General features: G+C 48.4%; 1 protein-coding gene and 1 long non-coding RNA gene across 2 annotated transcripts in view; one reads left to right on the top strand and one right to left on the bottom strand.

Annotated features, from left to right (window-relative positions):
• The window catches only part of PTGR1 (prostaglandin reductase 1), a 32721-nt gene extending 30276 nt beyond the window's left edge, over positions 1 to 2445 (bottom strand). The window contains exons 1-2 of the mRNA XM_019555055.1: positions 2412 to 2445; positions 538 to 542 (exon numbers count right to left, since the gene is read on the bottom strand). The gene's annotated coding sequence lies outside the window, so the exon portion shown is untranslated. The remainder of the gene's footprint in view (positions 1 to 537; positions 543 to 2411) is intronic.
• Positions 2446 to 9548: 7103 nt separating this feature from the next.
• On the top strand, positions 9549 to 10770 carry LOC109323326. Its single transcript, XR_002104613.1, has 2 exons — positions 9549 to 9584; positions 10306 to 10770. It is a non-coding gene; the product is annotated as an uncharacterized LOC109323326 (long non-coding RNA).
• Positions 10771 to 12394: the final 1624 nt, after the last annotated feature.

Here is a 12394-nt window from a genome sequence, read left to right as displayed (position 1 = left end):
TCCAAGGAGTGATTGGGCTTGTGTAGAATAGACATTCTCACCTTATCTTAATTAATTAGCTCGGGCAGGTCTGGATTAACACATAGGCAAACCAGGCACATGCCTAGGGCCCTAAGTGCAGCAGGCTGGCTGGTGAGCTCACCGGCAGCTCACCAATCAGAGGAAGGCAGAAGGAAGCCCCGCCCTCACTCAAGAGTGAGGTGAAAGAGAGGACCTGTGAGGGAACGAACGGGCTTCCTCATTGGTCCATTCCTAGCCTGGCTGAACCAGCACTGGGCTATCTCCATAACCTGAGTAATGCATTTGTTTCCGCTGAAAAGAACCCAGAAAGACCACAGCATGGCACAATGTAAAGAGAGAGGGCAACAGAGCAATTCTGGGTGAACTGTTTGGGGCCCTGTTTGGTGATGTTTGCCAGACATTTAAGGCTGGTGAAGAAACAGGAACCACTGGAAATGGGAAAGAGAGGCACAGCTCAACTGTGGGAGTGAAGATGAAATCAGAATATATTCAGTGTCTTCCTGACTTAGCAAGAACCTGCAGAGACAATTTCCTGGTACATTTCCTTAGTGATCTGCCCATTCTTCCATTGCCTGTATGCTTTCCTTTTGCATTTGAGGCATTTTAAAGCTTCTTGTGCAGCCACATTTGTCTCTTTCCATTCCTCTTGTGCTTCTATCGCGTCCGGAAATTTTCTTGTTGTGCTTCCAGTACTGTGCCTCTTAGAAGCTCCCAGCCCTCCTGGGTGTCTTTATCCTTCAATCTATTCTTCGCTAGTGCCAGAGAACACCACTTGTGCTCCAAGCTTCGTAATCCTCCTGCCAAGAGCCTCAATCACCTCTGATCTGGTCAGTGTTGTTCCTGGCAGTATCATTGGTGCCTATGTAGACAAGCTGGAAGGAGTAGTGGTCTGAAGAGCGGAAGAGCTTTGGCAGACTCTCTGTGATGTCCTGAATTCAGCTCCAGGCAAGCAGCACACCTCCCGGGCCCCCAGATCTGGATGACAAATTGGTGCCTCTGCCCCCTGCAGAAGGGAGTCACCAACCACCACCACTCTTCTCTCTCTTCTTGGTTCTAGAGCCCCTGTCCTTGAGGCCTTGCACTTCCTATCTCTAGGCTGCCTCATGACTGCAGATGTCCTCTCCTCTGCTTCTTCATCTGCAGTTCCACTGCAAAGTGCTTAAAGGGGCTGCTGACTTCAGCCTGCTCCTCTTCGATTCTGCAGACTCTCCTTCTTTAAGTAGTCATGTACTGCTACTTCTTATTGCCCTTTGGCCCCTCCAGTACCAGCTTCTCATAACCCTTGTCCAAGTAATCTTTCTGGTCCTGGATGCAAGAGACATACCACAAAAACATGTATACCAAGCACCTTTGCCCACACTCCCAGTCCCCTACTTCCTGGCTCCCTCCTGGGGTGAACTCTCTAGGCAACTTCCTCCTCTGTTAGCTGCCTGGCTTTCAAGAGAAATACTTTGTTAACACACTACATATTTGTTTTAAAAAAGCATATTTCCTAATATGATACCAATAGACACAGAGTAATCAAATTAAACAATTCTTAATACTCTCTAAAGTTCTCATTTACATCTATATATGTCCAGCATGTAACTCCATTAACAGAACTAGCAAAACTGAGGCAGAATTTGGCTTCTACAGTATTTCCTGACTCAAGTCTGAAATTTTACTTGGAAGAAAAACAAAACTACAACAGACAACTCAGTCTGGGGTTTTTGTTGTTTTACATCCGGTTTCTGGTCACGTGCACTTTCTGCCTTTCCTACACTGGCACAGTATTTTTGTCGCAAACTGTTTTTGCCCCTGCACTAGCTAAAAAAAAAAAAAAAGATACAGTTGGAATGTATAAAAGCAATTAAACAATATAATTAGCCTTAGGATTCTGGAAAAACCCTGTTTATTACAAAAGTTTGAAATTCAGTCTACAGCAGTGGTTCCCAACCTTTCTCACATTTCTTCCCAGATGGAAATGCCATCCCATAAAAAATGCCAGCTCTAAGTTTTCTCTTGTTTTTTGACTACAGAGAAAGACTACAGCAATTTTTTTTGTGTTGCAAAGAACTTAGAAAGACTACAGCAGGGCAGAACAGGTTTTAACATGACTGATTCCTGAGTGAAATCTCAAAGATCATCTTGTGAATCATGTCGGCACACTTGACAAAGATAACATTACATGGCACCCCAAGGCACTTTGAGAGGTTCCCAAGGTGCCCTGGTTGTGAATCATGGGCTACAACGAGCAGAAAGGAAGAGCTTTAGACAAAATATAGAAAGAATCCAATCAACATTTCAAGTGTGTAAGAACCCACAATGATGCTCTTTAATTATTCAGAATACAATAAACTGTTCCAAACTTATTACATTAATTTATTCCCAGTTGCTATTACTCACTGCTGCAGTACTACCAGATCAGTTGCTGTCAGGCACACAGAAGAAGTAAGATCATTCCACTCTGCTGATGAACCGTTATAACTTTGAAAGAAAATAGTGAGTACTTTATGGATCTACATTTCCTTGGAGGGCCACCTGCTGTATCTTTTTAATACTACAAGTCTAAACTCTAGTGTCAAACCTAAGAACTTACCTAAATTGAGGCAGCACACAGGTAATTTCGTGGGCTGACTGCAGTGCTGGCCGCCATTTTCATGGACTTATTGCAGTGGCCCCCCACCTCCACTGCTGATTGGCTGAGGGACCCAAGCAGCCCTGCCCCTCATCACTGACTCACTGAAAGGGATGCCCTTTAAACTGCCCTGCTCCTCCCTGCTGATTGGTGGTAAGGGGTAGGGGTGCACAAAAGGCAGCCCTCTCCACCAATCAGCAGTGGAGGGAGTGGCCACCATCTTGGGAGCTCCCCTTGTCAGCAGCTCCCCCCACCCCCTAGGTTGCGAGGGGCTGGGAAAGCTGCCCGGGTCTGGGGAGCCTAGTGGTCCCAACTGGTCCAAGGGGGCCCAAAGGTTCACGAGGGGCTACAGCAGGAGACCAAGTCCAGGGTATCAACTGGCCTGAAGCAGGGTCAGAGGCCAGGAGGGACTAAAGGTCCAAGATGGGACCACAGCCAAGGACTGCCAGAGCCAGAGAGCCTGGATATCTCTACTGGCCCAGAAAAAAGGTCCAAGAGGGACCACTGCCAGGGTCAGGGACCCACAATCCTGACCCTGGCAGTGGTTAGGAGGCAGGAGCCTAGAAGCCAAGTATGATATCATGGGCCTGGGCCAAAAGGCCCCACAAGAGCATAATGGAAGGAGGCTGATAAGGCCAAGACCCCTATAAAGTGGATGACTATAAAATAACACCTGCGAGGCATGATGTAGGGGAGGATTCAGCAGGAAACTAATATGACAACACAAGACAGATAGGAGAAGCAGCTGTTGGAGGCCAATGTGAGAAGCAAAGCTAGCCATAGCAGAAGATCTCAGAAGAGCCCAAGCATGGATATAATCTTTAGAAGAGGCAATGGAGAACTGGAAAAGGGAGTTGCAGAGTGTAGATGAGTTAAAGGAACATGCATCTCTTCTGGAAACGCAGTTCGCCTAAAACTTAGTGACCACCAGGGCAGAACACCAAGACCACCTCCAGGAACTAGAGGTATTAGCACTAATATGAAACTAATATAACTCCAGATTAGCAGGAGAGATGCTCCTCGCCACCAATGGTAATGGGCAAGAAATGGGACAGATGCCTGGAACAAGACCTCAGATATATGTAAGTAACCTCCCTAGTCCAGTTAAGTGATGGACCATTAAAAGACTATTTGATGAGAAGCCAGGGGAAATTGCTTACATGAGGTTGTGTACTGGTGCTGGAGTAAGATCTATGGGCCATAGGAAGGCTGAGTTTCACAATAGTGCACAGGAAGTCTTGAGAACTCAATGGGAACTTAGAGGAAGACTTCTGGACCTGAAGGGAAGCCAGCAGAGGTGAAGGGTCCCAGGAATTCCCCAGAAAGGGGGAGAGCTAGGGTACCAAACTATCTGGTATAGTTGGACCAGAGGGAGGAAGAAAGCTATGCTCCTGGAAGTAGAAGCTTGGTGTACCAAGGTGGAAGGGAGCTTCTCAGTTACCAAACTGAAGGCACCAGCTGAGGAAAAACAAAAAGTCTGCAGGGGTCAGCTACAAAATCTGAAGTCCTATGCCAGGGAGGTGGTATGGGTGATGAGGGAAACCCACTGGAGGAGTGTCAATCGCCAGAACCTACTGCAGGGACCAAAGAGCGGGCTTGTGAGGCGCAGGAAATAAGACACCCACAGGTAGCTGCAAAAGACTCCATTGAGGATGCTTAGGACACCAAAAAGAGGGAATCGTGTTGGCCCTGAGTAGGACCTAAAGCTGCACCTCACTGGGGCTGGTTCGTGTGGTGGGATTACTCATGGCAAGGTCACCTCTACTAAATGCGACACACTGCCACCCCAGGTACAGGCGAGTAGGAGGCACCTGAAAACCTCTGCTCCCATTGCCTAGTGGCTTATCCTGTAACAGGAAAAGTCTAGGGGAACACAACCCTAAGAAAAAGCACTTCTCAGTCTAGTCCTGAGAGCCAAGATACAGAAACCTCCTGGCAGCAGAGCAGCAGGGCTCCTGAAATAGCCTGGGAACAGGACAAAGCTGCCTGGGGCAGGGAGAAAGGTTTGTGTACAGGCAGGTGTTCCTTATTTGATGTTAAGCCCTCAGAAAGTTTAGGTATCTGCTAGAGGGCATAGGTGTTTTAAGCTATACCAGTGGTTTAGCCTTGAGTTCTGCTATGGCAGGATTAAGGCTTACTCAGAGACCCAGTAGCCCAGGAGGGACTTTAGACAGGGGCTGCCTGGGATTGAGGAGCCTTGTGGTGCCAACTGGTCCAGGAGGGCCCAAACGTCTGAGATGTCAAGGCAGAAGAACAAGTCCAGGGAGCAAGCTGGGCCAGAGAGCCTGAAGGTCTCAACTGGCCTGAAGCAAGGCTAGATCATATGAGGGGCTAAAGGTCCAAGATGGGACCACATCCAGGGACTGCCAGAGCCAGGAAGCCTGGATATCTCTACTGGCCCAGCAGCAGGGCCAGGGCCAGGGCCCTGGGGGGCCAAAGATCCAAGAGGGACCACTGCCAGGGTCCCTCTTGGACCCACAGTTACGGAGATGGGAGCCTAGAAGCCAAGTCTGATACCATGGGCCTGGGCTAAAAGGCCCCACAAGAGCATAAGGGAAGGAGGCTGATATAAGGCCAAGACCCCTATAAGGCGAATTAGCAAAGTGCCCATCAAGACGAGCAGATGGCAGGGGTAGAGCACCACCACCCACTGCTGCTGCCACTCCACATCCAGCTGTGCACAAACCACGCCACCAAACACACCTCAGACACACACCCACCCAACCACCCAGCCACATACCACATGCCACACCCACCCAACCACACACAGACCCACCCACCAGGCACACCCAGCCACACACCACACCCACCTAGCCACATGCCACCCACACGCCACACCCATCCCGCAGCCAGCGGGTGCTCCCGGTGCGGGGAGGGGCATGGCACATGGCTGTAGGGGGACGAGCAGGGGATGTGCTCCATCCCACAGCCGTGTGCTGCAGCTGGCAGGCACTGCCCATGCCCCCCTGCCCACTTTCTTTGTGGCACTCTATGGGGCATGGCATGAGGGGTGGATGCACGGCTGCAGGCCTGAGCAGAGCGGGCAGAGGGACACAGGCAGTACCCACCAGTTGTAGTACCACTCTCCACATGGCATCCTGTGGCCACGTGCCATGCCCCTCCCATGTTTTGGTGCTCCCACCATGGGCGGGGGGGTGTGGTGTGCAGGGGGGAGCATGGCTGCAGGGTGCCACGGGTCGCGCCCCACCGTGGCCATGTGCTGCATTCTGCAGGTGCTGCCCGCGCCTGCTTCCCAACTCCCCTTGTGGCACCCTGTGGCGGTACGCCACGCCCCCGTTGCAAACCACACCCCCACATGGCCAGTCCCCACACCAGGGAGCACAACCTGGCCTCACCCGCCTTAGCCCCCACCTTCGCCTCTGCCTGCCTGTCTGTCTGTCTGTCCTAAGGCTTCGGGCCGTGCATGCACAGTTGGCCCAGAGGATTACAGATAGACAGACGGACATGTTAAAGCATTTATTATATTAGAATGACAATAAAATAACACCTGCAAGGCATGGGGAGTGCATGGTGTAAGGGAGGACAGAGCCACTCAATGAGCCCTTAAGGCTACAGGTGCCCTGGAGGGGCAGAGATGTGCAATTAGTCCTTAAGGCTACAAGTGTTTGCAGGGGCATGGACAGGCCAAGAGGGTCCATTGAGCTAAAGGGGTAGAGTGGGACTGGTGGCATTTGAGAGGGACTTAATTGGACCAAGGCTCACTCTAAAGCCCATGGGCAGCCTTCCTTATTTAACCTTGATTAAGAACAAGGTGTGACAAGAAAGCAAACAAGGGACGGCTATTTTAGAAACAGAGCTGGGCAGGAACCCCACGGCCACCAAAGAAGCATCATGGCCACCCTGGAGCTCAGTCCTGCCACAGTGCCCAAAGCCCACTCCATGACACCAGTGTGCCCTCAGGCACTGTTGGGACCTCTGCCAAGCCAACAGTCCCAAACACAAACCACTAGTCCAAAATTCAAGGAGAAAAAGCACACTAGCTGTAACAAAATAACCTGCTCCAGGCATAGCAAATGACAACAATAGTTTGCTGTTTTGCAGTAAGACTTCTCTTTACCCAGGGTTGTGTTCCTCCATAAAGCACCAGTATTCTGCTGGCAGTCATTAGAGCATCTCTGAAATCAGCCTGGCATCCCCCTGCAGTCTTCCTGGCCAAGAGCTCTTCATCCAGTGGCTTGTAGGGCCAGACTTAGTCTCAGGTTTATATGCCACTCAAGCCATGCCCACTATTCAGTCAAGTGGCCAGCAGCTGGCCTGACTGCAGGGCTGTTTATTAACCCCAGCCTTGCTAGCTGCCTCTGTCTGGTTCACAAAAAATCTTCCCCTAAAGGGCTCATTCCCCTTTTCCATAATAAGGCAAGAGTTCCATTATACTGCTATGTTTTGTGGTGTTCACGGAAACTGCCATTTTTCACAGTTCCCAGGAAAATCGCAAAATCAGTTTGAATAGATTCCTAGTCATAGCTGGAAAGCTGAGATCCTTTACTCCTTGTTTTCTTTGCAGAATATTGCACTCTCCAGAATTTCTCGTTTAAAGTGCAAGTATTTCTGTAAAATGAATGTACTCAGTGGTATACACTATGGGGTACTCCGTAGGGGGTACACGGGCATGCATGTGCACCCCCTGAGAGCACTGGTGCACCCCCTGACAGGGAGCATTCTTTGTTTAGGCAACAGGCAGGGGGGGTAGGCAGAAGTGCTGGTGCCCTCCCAAGAATACCAGAGGAGAGGGGGTGCCAAGGGAAGCGCCCCTGGCCCTTCTGGACGTGCCGCTGACACTTCCAGGTCAGTATCTCCCTTCCCCTCCACCCCAGTCGGCGCGATTGGCTGCAGAGGGACCCCCCACCTCCTGGTCACTAACTAGTTATGGTGGGGGCAAGTGCCCCGTCTGACTCAAGGAGGCACCAATCGCCCATGAACAGTATGTTTGTATAACAGAGAAGATTGTTATTGTTACAATACAGCTGCACTACAGGGGTCTGAAGAGATGTAATGAAAGATAGAATGGAATGGAAGTAGAGCAGGAAAAGAGGAAACACCGAGAAAAGTGATTAACTGCAGAAACTTTTGAAACCCTTATCCTCTGTAGAAACTAACTGCCCTGATGTACTGTAATTTTCCAGCAGTATTACTGCAATGGTCTGGGTCCTCGTTATAAGAAGTCTGTCATCTTCCAGTTGCTACAAAAATGGACAAATCTATTGCCACTAGGATTCTTTTTACCACAGGCCCCCAAGGATTGATACAGCCCCTCATCTGATTTGGTATCAAGCGAACTTTAATAGTAACCCCTAAACTTTATTACAAATATCCTTCCTGTAAGACAACCTGACAAGTGTTTCCTTCAGACATTACAACAGCAACCTTCAGTGGTACTGGCCTCAGATCCTCTGCTGGGTGCGTGGGGTGTTAGTTTCTGGATTTCCCGTTGTTTGAACAAGAATTCCAAGGTTACTCCTGTCTGTCCTGGGTGGCAATGCAAACACACAACTGTCTCTTTGTTTGTCCACTACTTTTGTAACCTTCTTACCCCAAAGTGTCCAATTCTCAAGTTTCTTACCTCATCTTTTTAGATAAGGTACTCCAATCCTATTCCATTTTTGGTTTTCTTTCTTTTAGAGAAACTGCTGTAGCTGGTTTCCAGACCATACCAATCTTAGCTCTCACTTTTCCCAATTTAATTGCTTAGTTCTGGAAAGGTCTAAACTCCAGTCAAAAAGCATTAGCATAATTCAGTTTACCTGCTACAACATCTGTTTTTGGGAAAAGGCCTGGGTCAAATTTAGACCCAGCTTAATTCCACTGAATTTGGCACAGTTATAGCAGAGATGAAATTAGCCCTTTGAACTTAGAATCTGAAAATCCAAAACTCTAAAAGAAGCAACTTTCCTCTCCCTGCTCCCCACCCTGCTTACCCTCTGCTCCATTCCAAGGTAGTCAGCAGCAGTGGTCCTGGCTCAGGCTCAGCCCAGCCAGGGAGAAGCAACTCAAGGCCCCTCTTCTCCACCACATGAGCCACCTTGGCTGAGGGCAGGTGGTAGCTCAGCTCCAGCTTTCAGCTGACTCATCTGAATATTTATTTTCTGTCTCTCCTAAATTCAACTAATGGAAACCAGAAATGGACCCCTCCAGACACTAAAACATCTTCTTTTTGTCTTGCACTGAGACCAATTGATTGCAAATCTCCATATAAGCCCTGAAGAAAATGAAGGTTCAGTCTCAAAGGCTGCCTATACACATGCTTGGGAGTTTGGGGGGAGGCATTTGAATTAGAGCTCTAATTAAAATGGTTCTTCATCATGTGTATTAAGCCCCTGTGCATTTTAAAATGGCTATAGGATTATCTAAAAGTTTATTCAACAAGGTTTAGATAAAGCACCCCTGTGGCCATTTTAAAATGCATGGGTGCTTAGTTCATGTGACGGTGAAGCAATGCTGGAGTGTTCTAATTAGAGTTGTCAAATTATTAAAAAATGTAATCACGATTAGATGCACAATTAAAAAAAACTAGTCACAATTAATTATGATTTTAATTACACAGCTAAAAAATCAAAATTATGCACAGAAAACCTCAAAATTATGCAGGCACTTTGTATGGTTGAAGGGGTTGGTGTGGGGTGTATGTGGGGAGAATTTGTGAAGGTGTGGGTATGTGTGAGCAGGTTTGGAGCCCAGGGAGGGAGAGGTCCCTACAGGGGGGTCTGGAGCCTGGGAAGGGAGAATTCTTACATGCCCTGGCAGGATGCAGGGTACTGTGGGTCTGGAATGAGGGGCAGCAGCAGGGCTGTGGTTTGGGATTGAGGGGAAGGGGTCGGGCACAGGCATATCACTGCCCCCCCGCCCAACAGATGTTCTTTTTTGAAACTGGAAATATGGTAACCCTAGAGGAATGCAGCCTGATGACATTTAAAGCAGCACCCAGCAGGTATGTCTGTGGAGGGGAAGGGGCAGGGTGTGCAGATTGAGGCCCCCAAGGTGAGGGAGTGATGTAGGGGCTGGGGTGAATGGGACCCAGGGCTGGGGCAGGGAGAGAGACAGAGCCACAGAGGGGAGGGAGGAGTGCTGCTTTGTGCACCCCAAGGGGAGGCATGGGGAGCAAGTGTCCCCTGGATTTGTGTGCAGGGCAGAAACAGGCTGCCTGCTGTGGGCTGGAGCCCCGCACCCTGCTGCCTTTGCCCTGGGAGCTGCACCCCCCTGCTTGGCCTGCGGCAGGAGGCACAACATAGCATCAGCTCACAGAGGGCAGACTGTGTTTTCCCTGCGCACATATCTGGGGGTCACATACCCCCCCATGCCTCCCCCAGGCATGCGTGCAACAGCTAGGAGCCATCCCCATCCCCACCATGCCCCTAGAAAAGCCGCCTGTGGCTTCATCCTGTTGTGTCCCTATGACTAGGCAGGCCCTGCAGGAAGGGCTGTGGCTGCTCCGCGGTCGCCCCCATTTCCCCCCCAACAGCTCTGCTCACAGCAGTTACAGTATTAAGTAAATTAATGTTACTGGTAAAAGTAAAATAAGTCAAAACAGAATCATCTTTTCCTTCCTCAAAACATATTTAGCAGACAGCAAAAACCCGGATGATTGTGATTTAACTGTTTTAAATTTTACTAATGCTACCACTAATATTAAATATTTACTACTGTTCTAGACCTATAGAATTTGGAAGAAAGGGGGATTCAAGCAATGAATGCACAATTTCATTGTTCGTATTATACTGCTTGACTGCACCTTACTGCTACACCTAATGAACTCTGTGGACTTCATCCATCCTGGACTCTTCCCAACCCTCACAATTGTATCCTGCTTCCTACTACTGTAACTGACTGCATGCTTTTTGTAAACCACCTCTGAACGTGGCATCGTTTTTTGGGGTCTTCAGTGTACTGACTTTATAAGCATTGCATCCCCACCCGACCCTGACCCCTGTCCTTTCCCGACTTCCCACTCCTGGGCTTAGTGGGCTGCATGCTCTATATGTAACTTAGGTACATTCCCACCCCTACTCCTATCCTGCATGAAGTAGCCCCTCGCTCAGGTCCTCAGTATTTCCTTCCATCTTGAACTTTGTAACTTGACCTTTAACATTCTCTAATAAAGTAAATCTGTTCTAAGTGATGTAAAATAACTGCGATTTATTATAAATTGTCTTTACATTTGCAGATAAAAAGCTATACATCAGATCGGAGGAGGTTAGAATGCAAGTTGTTTCAGTGTTGAATCCTGTTAGATGGCAAGCCTGAGTGTGCCCACAGCAAGGCCTGACGCAGGCCTCCACATTACTGTGTTTTTGGGTCAGGCTCTGTCAGGCCTTCTGGAATTGACAAAAAATACCAAATGGATGGAGAGCCTTTCAATCTGGGATGTTTTTGCTCAAAGACCAAAGTATTCAAAATAATCATCCTTGATCTTCAATACGCTGACAACTGCACTGTCCTTGTGCGCACAAGAAAACCTCTAGACCATGCTAGGTCTCTGCAGAAATTTACCAAACTTTGGGCCTTTGTCTTGACATCAGAAAGACTCAAATGCTCCATCAGCCTGCTCCAGGCCATGGATATGACCCCATACCCTTTCCCCTTCAAATTACCATTGAGGTAGATCATGGAGGTAGTTTAGCACTTTCATAGATGGCATAGATTTCTAGGGTCAGAAGGGACCCAAGAGTGCTGGAGTCAAGCAACCCCAACTATGTGCTGGTCTAATCTCCATTTAAAGGTAGTGGAAAGCACCACCTCCCTTGGAAGCCCATTCCATATTTTGTCAACCTTAAACAAAGAATTTTTTTCCTGATGTCCAATCTAAATCTGCTCTCTTTCAGTTTATGGCCATGGTTTCTAGTAACCCTGAGAGGCGCCCTGGTAAACAGAGTATCCCCTATTCCCTGAGCCATGATAGATATAATCCTGAGAGAGATTGCTAACTAGATCAGACCTCCCTGTAGTGATGTACAGTGATATTACTGCTCTGGCTAAAGCTAAGCCATATGCAGAAGTAGCTGGCCACCAAAATCAAACCAAACCAGCCTTGCACACAGTGCTGGTAATAATCACTTTGCAGATTAAACAGGTGTAACACGACTGCTGTTTCCTTGTGTCATTATAGTTAAATACTTGGCAGAAATACTCATTTCCTGAATTCTAACAAGTCACTGCTGTCATCTCGTTATGGTTGTTTGCTCTGTGATTATTCCTGGCATTGTACAGGGCTTCACTGTAAGCATTAGTGCTCAGGATGCAGGACTGAGTTATGATCATCACAGCACTGCTGTGCGCTACCGTGGCAGTAGCACATTGATGGAGCCAGCTAGCTACTTCAGTTTGAAGCCACAGTAGATTTGTACCTTACATACTAGCTAAAACCACTGACATGCAGCATGAGCTTTGAAATGAGCTAAGGCTCACAAAATCTTAAGCTGCACACAGCATTTCTAAGGGTCAACCCTGTCCTGCCTTCCATAGCCCATGGAGCACTGCCCTAATGCCTCCACCTTGCACTCAGGGCTGGAACCAACTCCCTCTGCTAACAACCCAGAGGAGACCTGTTAGAAATATTATTAGAAACGCATAATGAATAGAGTGTTGTTACTCTCCCTTCTGGGCACGTGTGCAGAAACAGGAACTCTTACAGCTCATTTCCGGTTCATACAAACATACATGTGATTACGTCACTTCATCCGTCGCATGTGCATTATAATTAACTACTTAAGTATGCGGGGCGGATAGGCATATATGCATCAG

The sequence above is a fragment of the Crocodylus porosus genome, unplaced genomic scaffold, assembly GCF_001723895.1.
Source record: "Crocodylus porosus isolate Cpor-Errol unplaced genomic scaffold, CroPor_comp1, whole genome shotgun sequence".
Classification (NCBI taxonomy): Eukaryota; Metazoa; Chordata; order Crocodylia; family Crocodylidae; genus Crocodylus; species Crocodylus porosus.
Note: the sequence above shows the minus strand (reverse complement) of the source record. Positions and strands in the feature narration are given on the sequence as shown.